This window comes from Rhinolophus ferrumequinum, chromosome 14 (assembly GCF_004115265.2).
Source record: "Rhinolophus ferrumequinum isolate MPI-CBG mRhiFer1 chromosome 14, mRhiFer1_v1.p, whole genome shotgun sequence".
In the NCBI taxonomy this organism is placed as follows: domain Eukaryota; kingdom Metazoa; phylum Chordata; class Mammalia; order Chiroptera; family Rhinolophidae; genus Rhinolophus; species Rhinolophus ferrumequinum.
In genome coordinates, this window is record NC_046297.1 from 4,268,286 (window position 1) to 4,284,120 (window position 15,835).

Below are 15,835 nucleotides of genomic sequence, written 5' to 3' on the forward strand. Positions count from 1 at the left end.
CATTGTCTAATCTATCAGTGAAACCTGTGAGTTCTTTGAATCACTTCATTTCACCAGGAGCGCATAAGTCTATTCAGTAAACGTTTCCTTAGTGCCTCTCGCCTTGTATGTTCCCTCCAAACCCAACTTTCAAGAAAACTGAATGACAAGGGAATAAAAACCCCTTTGAAACAGGAATCCTCGTTTAAGGTATTCCATATACTAGCATGTGGTAATAAGTAGTATGACATTGGTCTTGCTAATGTAAGATAAACTGATCAATAATTTTGGGGTTTTCTTTTTGTTTACTAGAGTATAAGTTAACAAAATCAGTTTGTATTTTATTATTTTGAGAGCTTCAAAAATGAGTTTTACGACAGTAAGTCACTGACTTTCAGATGGCAAGATGTGTTCCTGGAGTTAGACAGCCCGGTTGTTGTTGACCAAAGAACGTCCAAAGCGGTAGAAAAATTTTGTAAGAATTTATTTGAGCCAAAATTTTGAGGACATGACTGGAAGCAAGATTGAGAAAATCTTCTCAGCAGTTTTGCAGCTCATTTTATACATTTCGAATCAAAGAGAAAACATAAGCAAAGTACGGGAAATCCATTGGTGGTAGATTCAGGAGGCAGGAGAAAGTGGAATGGGGAATCTGTGGGATTGGATAAGGAGTAACGTGGAGACACATAGTTCTTTCACACTGGTGGGTACAGGACAGCTAGCATGTGACATTTACAGCACGTAGAGATGGTACGCAGGGAACGAGATAACAATGAGGAGTTTCGTGCCGGAGGTCGTGACTCCGAAGGGTCTGGAAAAAAAAATGACTCTGCCATTTCAAAGGCATGTTATCCTAGATGCATAAGAACACTGGACAGGGCTCGCTTAGGGTAAAGAGTGACCTTCGCGAAGGAAGCTGTAAGCCTGGGACGTGACAACCTGCCATGACCTGTCCAGTTAGGAATTTACCGTCTGACCATCCCGTGTGGTTACTTTTGGTCACTGAGCTTGTCAGGCCTGCCGTGTGGCTCCCCGATAGCTTGTCAGATTTATTACATGGCCCCTTTTTATTCACATTATAAGTTGGATAAATTTTATGAATTTTCATCACATTCATTGCTAATTTTACTTAGGCTCACTGGATTTATTATAGGACCTACTAATGGAATGAATTTATTTTTTATGTCTGGTTTCTATTTTTCCCATCACATCAGTTCATAATAATTTTTGATGGAATTCCTAGCAACACAATTTCAGAGACCTTTTTTTTTTTTTTAAGTGAATGCCAGCAGGGTTATGTGACTTTTGTGAAAAATTCATTGATTCTTCCTTAAATGCTTTGAACACAGGCTATTTGTGAGTAGCCCCAGAGACTAAAATCACCTATTCATGTTTTCAGCATCAAATGAAGGAGAAGGTGTCCTTTTTCAGAGTGGATTTTAGCCCTTGACCGATTCAAACTCCCCTTGCACATTTTCCTTGGAGAGTGACGGTGGCCATAGTATAAGGACTGTTGTACGTGTGCTAAGTATGGACGCCGGGGATTCAAACACAAATCAGCCAACTTACCTTGAAGAACCAGCCTGAATCCTCAACTGAAAAAGAAGCATCTCCGTGGACCTGAAGGGGTAAAGGAATCTCTCTTTCTGCCAATACCTGGGTTTGTTTTCTTCAGCATTGTAGAGAGCTGGTTGAACAATTTGGCTCTTTCTTTCTCCTCCCCACCCCCACGCTTGTCTTATTGACAGGAGGGGCGGGGTTTTTCTCAGAATCAGAATGTGGGATCAGTTCCTTTCTCCATTGTTTCCTCTGCTCATTGTATCCCTAAGAGTTCCCAGAAAACGAAGAGGGGAAGACTAAGGGAATTCAGAAGAAAAGAGCTTTAAGAAGCCAGTCGTGAGCATACACAGCATCTGTACTCAACTACTGAAGGAAATTGGGAAAACATCAACAACGGCCTGGGGCTGAAACACCAGGATGGTTCCAGTATCACTGGGACTCTTAGTTTGGTCTAATACAACTGGGCTACTTGAGAGTGACAGGAAGGCAGAAGGCGCGAGACAGAACTACATCACCCTCTCCTCCTCTGGACACAAGAGTGGAAAAGCCTGGAGCAGCTAATGTGGGAAGACTAGTCACAACAGCTCTAAATGCATCTCTCTCTTTACAGAGTTGAGGCACACAGATTATTTGAAAAAGAAAAAAAAAAAAAACCTAATCCAGTACCACATTTCACCTGTCTTTGGAGAGAGAGAAAAAATTGCGATTTTTTTTTTTTAACTTTTTATGAGTATGTTTCAATCAAATAGTCTTCTGATACCAATCAAGCTAAGCTGACTGCAATTTTAAGGAAATGGATGACCGGTGACTTTACTTACTGCAAGGAATAAACCAAACTCAGAATGACAAATAGATGACTAAAGGTAGCGACATGGAGGAAGTAACTTTCTGTTAATAAGAAAACAAACAAAAAACAAGATTCTTCAGGGCTTGGTCTGTGGAAGTATAAGAAACAACTAATTTCCTGATATAATTTGGTGACATTTTATGGAACGGTTGAAGGTGGCTTTCTCCAAAGCAGTGAACCAAAAATGTAACCAATGAAAATGATTCTGCAAACTTGGGACTTGTAACTTGTTTTTATTTTGGAATAAAGAAAGAGTGATATCTTAATAATCAGTGCCCTCAGAGGGCACATGGTCCTTCTCGTGAAGACCACGCCCACAGAGTTCTGTGACAGAAGCATCTGTGCGGTATGAGTACTGCCTAGGCGTTTCCTAAGGGGCATTTGTCCTAACTGTCCGGTCTGTTGTCTGAGAGTAGGGAAGGTCAGTTGGCTCTCTCAGTGTCCCGGCCTTGACTCACAAAGCATCCAGCTCCCTGTGGTTCCTGGCTTACCCTGCGCTCTGCTAACCTGATTTTCTTTCTTAGCAACTGTTTAATTATGGTAATCTCCTTCCATGACACCTTCAATAATTCATAGGTAGCATTTATCATATTATAGTTATTGCATTATAGTCATTTCCTTTTTAAAGTAGCTATTGTAAAACATACCACATATATGGCAAATCACATAGATTTTTGTAGGTATAAAGAATAAATATTAAAAAAAAAAAGTACTCACCACACAGGTTGGAAACCCTGTGATCATATCGCACTCTATCCCAACCCACCCCAGAGATAACCATCATTCTGCATTTTCCAATGTACCATCCCCTCGCCTTTCTTTATAACGTTATCACCTCTGTATGGATCTCTAAATCATCTTTTCTACACACTTTACACTTGATGTATTCTTCGGTGCCTGCTTCTTTTATTCATGGTGATTTTTGCGATTCCTCCATGTCGGTGCAGGTAACAGAAGTTAATTCCGTTTTGCTGTGTATTTTCCATGATATGACTATAACTTAAGTTATTTACCCAGGCCATCGGGGACAGGCATTCAGTTTGTTTCCAGGTTTTCAGTTAACAAACAATGCTCTGTCGTATTCTGATATATGCCTCCTGGAGTACACGTGCAGGAGTTCTTTTGAGGAATAGACGTAGGAATTCCATTTCGGAGTCAAAAAGTTCAAATTCACTAGGCAATGCCAAACTTTTCTAAAATAGTTTCATCAGTTTACACTTTCCCCAGCTTGGGTGAATACCTCTATTGTTTCATATGTGTGTAAACACCTGATATTATCTGGCCTTTTCATTTTGCCAACAGGGTGGATATCAAATGGTTTTAATTTGCATTTCTATGACTCATGAGGCAGGCATCTTTTCATAGTTGTATAGGCCAGAATTGAGAACCCAGGAAATAGACCCACACATGTGCAGAAACCTGGTTTGTAACAGAAAGAGCGCTGCACATCACACTGAGGCAAAAATGGACTGCAATAATGGATTCTCCTTGTGAGGTAATAAATGAATGAATGAATGAATAAATAAATAAATAAAATCCCTACCTCTCATCCCGCACAAAATCTTAGTTTCAAGTGAATGGAAGATATAAAGAAAACACTACAGATGGTCCCTGACTTACAATGGCTCCACCTAACGATTGTTCAACTTAAGGATGGTACAGAATTGATCGGCATTTAGTAGAAAGTGCACTTTGAACCTTTATCTTTTCACGACTAGCAATAAGCAGCACCAGACTCTCTTGTGATGCTGGGTGAGCAGCGAGCCACGGCGCCCAGATCACGATCTCAGCCCCAAGATCATGAAGGTCAACAACACCCGACACTCTACAGTGCTCACGGTGTCGGGTGACTCTGCCCACTGTAGGCTAATGCACGTGTTCTGAGCGCATTCAAGGTAGGCTAGGCCGCGCTGCGACGTTCGGTAGGTTAGGTGTGTGAAATGCATTTTCGACTTAACGATATTTCCAACTTATGATGGGTGTATCCAAACATGACACCATTGTAAGTTGCGGAGCATCTGTATAAAACTTTTAGAAGACAATGTATGAGAATACCTAGATCATGACATTCTTAAGGATTGCTTTAACAAGACACCAGAAGCGCAAATATTACCAGAAAAATAGTGATAAATTCAACTACATTAAAATTAAGTATGCCCTCGACTCACTGAACGTTCTCTGTGTTCTCTCTACCTTGGGAATTAATCATAATTTCCTTTGTAGCAAAGTTAGTGGTTAATTTTTGTAATTATTTCACGGACTTAAGTTTTTCCTATCCCTATTGATTTTTTGGTAAGTTGCTTGGTCATGTGCTGTAAGAGCTTATTAGGACTGCATTTCCATCTATTTCTCCTTGTAGTTCTGGAACTTTTTAACTTACGGCTTATGTGATGTTATGTTAATTGGGTGCATATGTATTCTTTGTTGTGGATCGTAATGTTTATCACTATAAAATTCTCTCCGGCGCTTCATTTAATTCATTTGGCTCTGAATTCAGACTTGACTGATATAGATACGACAATCCTTGCTTTTTTCTGTTGACACTTGCTTGGGTTGCCTTCGTTCTTTTACTGTCAGCCTTTCTGAATGACTTTGTCACTCTCTGCTGAAAGCAATAGATTTGCCTAAGGTAACAGATATTTGAAAAGAAATAAACACGTATGTTTTAGTTACTAAAACGGCAGCCAGAATTCTTGAAAAGATTTCCCAGTTCAGATTTCTTCCTTGGAAGGAACAAAGTCAAATGGCCCAGAGCCACCAACAACATATTTACTATATCCCAGAGAGACAGAAAAGCAAAAGGTTACGTGATTTTCCCACAAAGAAATATGGAGGAAACTCTCCTCATGATTGCCTATTTATTTATTTTTGAGCAAAATTAATCATTCTATTTCCTTTTAATTACTGCAGAGGAGAAAACCAATTGTCAGACCAATTTTGACTAGTGGGAATAGACCAGTTCTGTGAATTAAGTGGCCCTTCTCATGGTCTCTCCTTGATTAAAAATAGTTTTGAAGAGAACAAACCAAATTCTGTGGCTCTGTTGAAATTGTGTCATTTAATTACTATTCTCCACCCAATTCTGTCCTTCAGTCAGTATTTTCCTTTGTAATAAAGGTACAATTGCCATCATCATAATCCTATTCTGCAATCGCCCATTCACTTAAAACTATTTGTTTTAAGTGTAGAAGCCGTATAAAAATTCCTCACTTACACTTATGTGCAGCTTTCTGTATGTGTATCACATGTCAATAAAAAGTTTGTGTGTGTGTCTTGTTTTCTTTTGTTTTGTTTTTACAGCATACAAGCAAAAGGTATTGCTTACATAGCTTGTTGATAGAACTCACCTCCAGGGAAATGACTCTCCTCTTACCTCTGAATGACTAGCACTTTGCCTCCTGATGGCTTAAGTCTCTATGATTTTCAATCCCATCATTCAGGCAAATACCCAATTGCCTTGACACTTGCCTCACGAGTAATTCTCACGACACCTCTTTCCTCCCCAACCTTGGCTCCATCTTTACCACCACCTGCCCCACCATATTGATATCTTGCCCAGGGGTGGACACCTGTCAGCTCAAATAGAGATTAACCCACCAGGGCATCTGCATCCTTCATCATCCGCCTTTGCTCTGAATCTGCACTTTCAGGGCTAACACCTGCCGCACCGCCTCTCAGCAACTGCCTGAATCCAGCCCCATGGGGTCTGGAGTAAGCCCCCAGCGACGAGCCACCTCTGCCCGTCTCGCTGTCATCCCAGGCCCCTGCAGGCAACATCGAAGCCTGTTACCCCTCCCTGCCCTCGCAGCCAACACAATAAAGCAAAATAACTACGAATTCTGGATCCAATCACATGCCGCACACAGCTCAGCATTCAGCATTTATAAATGTGCTGATCTCTGATCGGATACTAATCTGGGCCTCTTCTGTATAAAGAGGAATATCACAGTAAATGCGATGACCTTTCCTGAGACTTGCCCAAATCAAAAAGCTTTCTGTTTCTCTTTAGATGCCACAATACCCTGTTTTATAAACTAGCTGAGCTAAGCAGTGGCTGAGCAACTGAATTTCGATTCATGGAAGCCTAGGTTTGGCTTGTGATGGCTCTGAAATAGGATACAACTTAATTCCTAGAGAGTTCTGAATCCCCCAACTCAAGGGGTGATATTTTCCAGGGGGTGAGGGAGGGAACAGAACAGTAAGTACCACCTAGATCACTCCACTGCTGCTTTCCCTGTATGAAAAGGACCGGGCATGTGTCCCAGCTGGCAGAGAGGGTGCTCGGGAGTTTAAAATACCTACAAATGAACGAGCCCAGTAACTTTGCGCAAATAAAAGTTGGGTGCCCAGTTCTATAGGTTCTCTCTATCCTTCTTCCAGCAGTTACATAGGGCTCAGATTTTACCTGACAGCTGATTTAGCAAATGGATCATGGAGAGCATAGACAATATAGAATTACAATGGTTGAGATCACCTTTGTTTCCTAAATGTAGACTTGATTTTGTTTTTCTTACCTTTATCTAAAGGTTAAGTTACTTCAACAAACACAGTTAACTATGAACATGTGTACAATAAATAACATATACCTACGTTCACGCAGAGAATGACTCCCAAAGGGCACATTGTTTAGATATTACTACTGCTCACACGTGGCGTCACTAATGGAATCACCAGGTCTATGCCCAAACCTGTCAAGTCCAATGTTTCTAGTCCTCTCATCATAATTTAAATAATCCTGGCTTCATATTAAGCCAGCAAGGCTAAAGCTTTAGTTTTCTACAGAAATAGGATATAAAATGTGTTTCTCTGGGGACTGATGCATGGGCTTTGCCCTTACTCCCTGGACCTGGATTTTGCTATGGCATCTTTCCATCAGTAGCGGCACCTCTAAGACGAGTCCTGTTCTCTTAGGACGGGAGCCTGACTCTGAGCCCCTGTGGAGCTATGTCCTCCAGCGTCTCCTAGCAGGCTCTTCCCTAATTCCAACAGCCTGAATTTCTAAGCACCGCTATTCCTGGATTTCCCCATGATTGTAGTGTACTTGTCTGTAGGGTCGTTCATTACCTGGTCTTCATTGGGTCGTCACATCATTTTTCAGTGACTTCTATCTGGACTGAGAATGATGCATTATCCTAGGGACAAAAAGAGGACAAGTCACAACCAAAAAGAGGACAAGGACAAGGTAACTAGGTGTTCTTACTGCCTTAATACCTTTTTGCCTTTCAGCTGAGATCTTTAGTTCTTCCTGGACCGCTCTGCTCGTCTTCAAACATGAGGCTCTTTTTGCAGGTCCAAAATCTAACTGTGTCCCGTACCACTGTAACTAATAAGCCATGCCCCAAAGAGCCTGAAATTAGAAGCCAGCCCTGTATAATGTATTCCACAAAAAAAAAAAAAAAAAAAAAAAAAAAAAAAAACCCACAAGTACACCCAGAAATTTATATGGTTGATTTTCTACCCAATGATTTTTTTCCTTTGGCTTATTTTCAGAAATACTGACCACTTTAAAAAAAAAAAAAAAAAACTCAAAACATTTTATGTATCAAACCACTTTTTCCTTCCTCTTCTCTTTTAAGGCATTCTTCACTTCGCAGCTTAGGCAACACCAAGCTTGTTCAAACAGCCGAGGGTTTAGCTCTTATAAATCTGAAACCCCCCCTGTGGCGTAGAAGTAGAAAAACTTGAACCTTCTAAGCCTCTGCTTTGTTTGGACAGGTTACTGCTTTGGTGGCTTTGATCTTCATTGGGTATTTTAATTACTGAAAGTCATTACTTTCTACAAAGAGCTCCACGTAGGGAAGCACCATGAGATATATTCTATTTCATCAGAAATCAACAGTTATTCTGAAAAACAGAAGCTAATCTAACATGAAGTCATGTAACAGCCTATCCGTTAACTCCGCCCAAACCCCGGTCTTATCTTGTCATTGCTAACTACTAGTGTCTTGAGTTCACAAGCCCTCTACAACCAAACGTATTAATCGAATACAGATACCACCAACTTCTCTTCGCGGGCCTTTCCCAGGAAATATGCTGGAAGAGAAACTACCACGTCCTCCAACATTACCTGCAAGCTATATGAGCGCATTTATTGGTCCAGCGGCTAATTTTCAGTCACCACGTTCATTCATGCTGCAGTATTACCGTGCCAAGTTTGCTTCACAAACCCAGAAGAGATGGGTTCAGGATTTAGTTCATCTCAACCACAGCCTGCCCACCAACCGTGAATAAAGTATTTTTACAACCACCTTATAACCAGGAATTAGCTTTCTTCTACTGAAGGGCCAAGCTGAATGGACTGTATTATAAATAATGATTTCCTTAGTCTAAGAACTGAAGTGTGAAGTCCAAAGTGCTCATTCTGCCAGCCCACAGAGCAGTCCTAGCTGCTAACTTCTCATTTCAGGCCAGACCTAATCGTGTCCCCACGTATCCTGAGGTTTCTGCCCTAAACATCAATTAATCAAGCCTCGAAACAGGGCAGTTACTTCATAATTATAACCTAATAAATATCCCCTGGAAAAGCTTTATGGTTCTTGGACCTCAGAGAACTCACAATTTCCATCATCTGAAAAGCGAGGGAATAGATTTATGCATTTTGAGGACCGAGCGATCGGCCTCACTTCCTTCTTCCATGGATAGTCCCATGAGTCAGGTTTTCTCTCTGGAATCTCCAATCTTTTGTTCTGATGATTACTTTTTCTGGACAATTTTCTCTGCCATCTTAATAGAACCTTCTCAGACATGGCTACCTCATCAAGCTCTCAGTGGATCTTTGTCGTGCGGGACAGACTGCAGGAGACCCTGCTCGCTACGCCATGTGTCATGCGGGGCGGCCTGTGGGGTCTCTGCTCCCACTCCCCACATAAGAACGCAGGACATGGTGAGGCCAAAAAGGAACACCCACGGAGCCATAGGTGAGTCTCACCACTATACTCTCGCTGGCGGCTGGGTTGGAGACACAGGAACCAGGAGCAACACAATTCTCAACCCTCACTGCGCCGCTTGCAGGCTCAGCCCCCATCTTCTTGCTAGCCCCCATTTGCTGCTAGCGTAGCCACGGCAGTTATATTAGTGCCCAATGGCTCACTGGTTACAGCTGACGGCCAACTAGCCACAGCTGATGGCCATTTGATCGCAGTCGATGGCCATTTACTACCTGAGCCAGCACCTTTCTATGTGAGGCCGAGAGCCTGGAAACTGCTTTTTGGGGCTCTGTCCCCACATACACACATCACCCCATAGAGAAACCTTTGAGTAATGGAGTTCCCACTTTCGATCCTTGAATCCGTAGTTAAATCCTGTTAGCGCTACCTCCCACGGCTGCCCGTAACTATCTTCTCCATCTTATCCCGCCCACTGTCTTCTCATTTGGGCCCTCCTCTGCTCCCTCAAGCACATTGGCAACACCTGCTACACAGGGTGCCCTTGACAAGCATCTCCGTCTATCCCTCCACCCCCTTTGAGTCAGTCATCTTTCTCTGTCAATAATCTTAGATGGCTCCCTCTACTGGACGAAGTTCAAACTCTTAGGCCACCTTGCACGCCTTGCTTGCCTCACGCTTTCACATACAGTGTATCCTCTGGTCACACTTTGCTCTTATGGTTCCCAAATGCACCATCACACCTCCATGCCTTTTGTAATCCTATTCTCTTTTCTAGAATATTCTGCCCACTCCCCCATCTTATCTGGGGGCACTCCTACTGGTCCAAGTCCAGCACTGTGTCTTCTGCTCCTTGTGTGTGTTTCCCTGTAGCTCTTTATAGTCTGTGACCATCTTCAGGGTTGAGGCTTCATTTTATTCGGGACCTAACTCGGTGTTTGACATATCACGGGTACTCCACATCACTGGAAGTATTTATGGAGTGCTTGGCATGCAACGGACACCATTCTAAGTGTTGACAATATAATGGTGCAAAAAGCACACACAATCCCCACCTTCACCGGGCTCATCATTTAAGGAGAGTTATAACAAGCCACCACAGTAATGAAGAAACAAGTGTTTCTTTTGCTTCATTGCATTTCCTGTGCCTTGTATAGTCTTTATTAACCCAAGAGAGTTACTTCTTACATAGGAAGTTGCTAGTTTCCTGAACTACCAGGTTGGTGCAAAAGTAATTGTGGCTTTTGCAATTATTTTTAACCTTTTAAACAGCAATTACTTTTGCACCACACTAATATTAATTAATGCATAATTATCTACGAGTAAGTTTAGATATCAATAAGAAAAATTAACATTTTAGTGATCTGATGCCTAAAGCTTACCTTTTTATTTTTTTTATTTTTAGCAAAGGAGGGGGACTGAAAAAGGGATAGGGAAATGTGGTAGATGTGTAACTATGAAGGTGCATGTGTGTGTACATGGAAGTGTGTTTTTCTGAGGCAGTGGGAAGAATGTAAGTGAAAAGGAAAGATGAGTATAGTAAGAGAGGCTGAAGAGGCAAGATGCTGAGAAAAACAGGGTGCTGAGCAGTTGTTTAGGCCACAATCGGCTGTTACATCTTTCGATACCCTTCCCGATGGTCCCAGAAATGTGTCGAATATCCTGCAACATTATTGCGTTTTCTAGCAGCTGTCTAGATTCTTCCAGGCACTGGTTAGGTCTGCCGTTGCTTTGTCAGGCAAGCTGAACCAAGGGCAGCCACTCAGTTCTATTGCAAATGAGGACAGCATTCATTAATTTAGAAACAAGGAGGACCGAGGCAACCCTTAAGGGCACTTTGCATTCACAGTAATTGATGATAAAATTTTCCAAAGCGTTTCCCCTTACGAGCAAGATACATGATAACATATGTGATGAAGAGGTCATTTACTCCCACCGTGTTTCACACCTAAAAACACCGAACCCATAGGGTCATGAAGGCTGAGCTGAATCTTGGGGGCAGATGACGGTGTATGCACACTTGCAAACTCTCATCAGGCTTAGAGTTGCAGCAGACAGCCTGGCGACATTCCCAGGCGTGACAGGAAGTCTCAAGGAGCCCTTTCTCAGAGCTCCTTTCTCTCGTACAAGCTGGAAGGCTCTCAGCACACAACCAGCTCGTCCGCTCCTGGTGACTGTTAATGAAAACTCTGAATCGAGAAGGAACCAACACCTCTTTGCTCTCCTCCCCTGGCCTCCACAGTCCCTTCCATTTGGTCAGGTCCCCTCCTAGCATGACGAATAGTGTTGGTAACATTTCCTGACCGGTGTCCCAGTTAAGGCTCTTTCAAGAAACCCAAACACTAAGCCTTCTGTCACCCTTCCAACTCCACTGCACCCCACGGTTGAGGTTTCTTTGCTGCAGACACAATTTCTATGAACACAAGAGATCGGAAACAGAGTGTGGTACGGAGAGGAAATGCAGGATAACCACAGACATAAAAACACAAACATTTCAAAATGGAGACCAGAGAAGTGATTGCAAATGAGAAAAAGATGAGGGTTAATACATCCTTAGGATGTGCCAGGTACTGTACTAAACATCCTGTGTCTATTGTCTCATTTAATCCTCAAACCAACTACCTATGAAGTCGGTACTATTCTCATTCCCATTGTACAGCTATAGAAAGAGAATCAGGGAAGTCGAGTAACTTGAGGACATCTAGCTATAGTAAGTGAAGGGATGGAGACGTGAATCCGACTCTAGCCGAAGCCAAAGATTCGCCTTTTAACAGTTTTAAATATGCTTTCATTAATTGTAGAATGAGTGCTATTTCAGTAATTATATAAACAGATGCATGAATATCTTAGGTGCTTGAATACTTACGAACCCCAGAATGGTGTCCTAATAAAAGAGAATGTTCTTTTCAAAAGCCTTATTGAAAAGCTGTTTCCTCCTCTCTTTTCCTTTTTCCCTTCCTTCCTTCCTGCTTTTCACTGTAACAACTGATGGAAAATTTTGGTGAAGCTTTCTCAGGATACCAAAGAGAGTTTTTAAAAAGTTATTTTCTATTCCCTGCTTTTTGTTGTTGTTTTCTCGGTGGTCATTTTTAGGACTGAGGCTGCTGATTGACAGGACTGGGTATGTGGGTTTGTGGGACTCATCAATCGTCACACATAGCTCTGAGCGGTGGCGCTGGAAACACCTCAGAGCCTGAATGGGGTGGACGTTCTTTGGGGGGATGGGGCATTGATATCTTGATAGAAAAGCCCTTTCCTCTGGCCTGGAGCCGAAGTAATGTCCATGGGATGTCCAAACCCGGAGACAATCTGGAGATCTGTAGGGATGGTCTAAGTGTTTGGACTAAGTGTTCTCTGTTCTACACACTTCATCAGTTTCCCCTTCTCCACCTGCTTCCGATGTCCTTGAAATCTGTTTACACCCCACGTTGGCAGGTATTCTTACATGGTCATTTTCACTGTAAATGCATGTTCTCAGTCTGCTATCTGTAAGCATAGCTATGCTTTTACCTTTATTTTTTCAATTATTGGTGACAATGCCTTGCATTTACTTGTTTTGAAGGCACCTCCACATTTGTTACTTTGTTTTATGTTTATAGTGCTTTTCAAAAGGAAGTGCAGACAATAGGTATTTTCATGTCTAGTATCTGGATGATGGAATCAAATGCAAGAGAAATTAAGTATTGCATGCAATAACATTCAAGGAATTAAAGATAAAATTGGAAATAGGACCTGGGTCTCTTAGTTTCTAGTTTGCTTTCCACAAAGCCAAGCTGCCTTGTGTAAGAAAGTTGCATTTGGTGTTAGGAAAACACAATTTAAATTCTGGCTATGCTGTTTCCTTGCTGGGTAACAACTAGAATTTTGGTTTCTGTGACTGTGATTGGAGATTGTAATAATTGCCCTACTTATATATTCTTCAGAGTTGTCATAATTAATTAAATGAGATGATGTTTGTGAAGTTGTCTCCTAGACTACGTAGTTCTAAAGACATATTAGGTATAATTTTCCTAGACAATAAACTAACTTGTATATACTTTAAACTCTTTTTTCTTTTCAAGATGCACTTGCACAATGTGAGGTGTTACATTTATGGAGTATTGCCAGTCTAAAAGAGGTGAAAAATAGTAATCATGTTTGCTCTGATTATCTAGTGCTATATTTTAAAAGTCAGCCCTTCATGGCTCAAAACAAAACAATCGTTTAATTGACTCACAAATCTTCAATTTCAGCAGATCTTAGTGAGTACAGCTTATCTCTGCTCCACGCAGTGTTAGCTGGCACAGCTCAACTGAAATAGACACTGTCCTTCCAAGACGGCGCACTCACACGGCAGGCAAGGTGGCGCTGGTTGTTCCTTCCTGTCCACACGGGCCTCTTCACTGAGTGACTGTGCTTCCTCACAGCAGGGTGGTTGGGTTCTAAGAAAAAGGACAGAAAGTAGAAACCACCAGTCTGTTGAAGACTTGGTCCAGAAACTGGCATGGCAACACCTTTGTTATAATCTGTTTGTCAGAAGTTACAGACCCTAGATTGAAGAGAAAGGGACACCTCCTGATGGGAGGATTGCCAAATAATTCTGGGACCTTGCTTTGAAACCACAAATGTAGTAATGTTTGGATTAGCATTTCTTTCATTCTGAGTGCACGTGGGCATCGTTTTACAAATCTGAAGGTCGTTTTATATTGCCTGTGCCGAAGTCTGCTCTTATCCTTTTTCTTATCTCCCCCACCCACCCCTAGTATTTAATAGACTTTTTCTTATTTATTTCTAGGATATTTTTATAGGAAGCAGCTGAGCCTTTCCTTTGTAATATGAGTTACAAATAATTTTCCCAGTTGGTCATTTGTATCTTTTTAATTTGCTTATATTATTTTTACCCCATGCAGAAGTCATTATTTTTTTAATGTAGTTGAACTTTACAGTCTTGTTTTATAGCTTATGGATTTGAGTCTGTAATTAGAAAAACTTTCCCCCTTTATAGAAGTTTAATCATGTTTTTATCTTGTATTTTTATTGTTTTTTTTTAACAATAAAACATTGATTCATTCAGAGTAATTTGCCTTGATATATGTGTGTAAGATGTGTGTTTACTTTTCAAAATGAACTTGAGAATCACCTCTATCCATCCCCCTAAAAAAAAGAAACAAAAATAGCCATTGGCATTTTTATTGCGATCATGCCAAAATTACCTAGGAAATGACCTAGGAAGAATTGTTACTCATAAGATGACTGGGCCTATCAAAGAACATGGTACATTTTCTCATTTCTTCAAGCATTATTTTGTGCCCTCAGAAGTGTTCAAAATGTTTTCTCATATAGGTTTTCATATTGCTTTTGAATTTTTTCTTATTTCTTATTTGGATTGCTACTACAAATAAAATCTATTCAATCTCCTCTTTGTACATAAAGCCCACTGATTTATCATTATTAATTTTATGCCCTGTTATATTACCAAATTTCCTGATTGTTTGAGGTAATTTCAGCTTAATATCTTGCCATTTTCTAAGTATGAAGTTAATACTTTTAGTTAAGGTAATCTTAACTCCTCCTGTTGATATCTGAACCTCTAATTTCTTTTTCTTTTCTTAAATGCGTTGGTTAATATTTTAGTACAATGTTAAACTATAATGTGACAGTGGCCATTGTTTAATCTTTCCTGATATCAAGAGAATACTTCTTGAGTTTTCCCATGAAACATAATGCTGGTTCAGTGCTGCTTTTCAGCATTGTTAATGATAATTATATACTTTTCTTCTTGATTTATGATAAGTCATAATAATGACTTACGGTTCATAATATAGACTTAACTTACATTTCTAGAATAAATCCACTTGGTAATGATTTACTATTCTTTTAAGGAACTACTGTTTTATTTTCTAATCTTTTATTTTGGACTTTGCACTCTATTAATAAGTGAAGTTGGTCGATAGGCTTCCTTGTTGGTGATATTTGTCATTCCACATGTATCGCTCTTATATCTGCTTCATAAAATGCACTTAGGGAGTTTCATTTTTTCTATGATCTGAAACAATTTAAATAACACTAGAATTATATGTTCTCTAAAGATTTTATAGAATTCCCCTGGGGAAACATTTGAAGGAACAAAAGCAACTTTAGACTACTTTTTCTATTTCTTCTTTAGAAATCTATCTGCCTAGATTTTTTTATCTTCTGGTTGAATTTTGGTGTTATTTTTTTTTCCAAATGATATTTTTTATTGTGCCCAGGTTTTCCAGGTTATTTGCATAGAGTTAAACAAACAAACCCTCTTATGATTGTTTTTTCCCCCTCTTTTTCTGTAAACGTACCTTAACATTTGTGTCCTGAGAATATTTAAGCTCAAGTCCATACCCTGAACGGTTATATTATTTCTATTTTTATTTCTAGTTTTTGAAAGAAAAATTTCCATTAAAATATTAAGCTACTGGGCTGTATTTAATTTTTGCCACAACACTCTGCCTGACAGATTTATTCAGATAATAATTCTATCCTCTTATGACTATTAAAGTCGACTTAAAGTGGATTGAAATGGAATTTTTTCCTAGAAGAACATTATGTAATC

The 15,835-nt window shown here is 40.4% G+C and overlaps 1 long non-coding RNA gene across 1 annotated transcript; it reads right to left on the reverse strand.

Moving 5' to 3' along the window:
• Positions 1-1,276: 1,276 nt before the first annotated feature.
• On the reverse strand, positions 1,277-13,702 carry LOC117034145 (uncharacterized). The gene is made up of 3 exons (XR_004425025.1): positions 13,600-13,702; positions 7,451-7,518; positions 1,277-1,599 (listed from the first exon to the last, which is right to left on the reverse strand). It is a non-coding gene; the product is annotated as an uncharacterized LOC117034145 (long non-coding RNA).
• Positions 13,703-15,835: the final 2,133 nt, after the last annotated feature.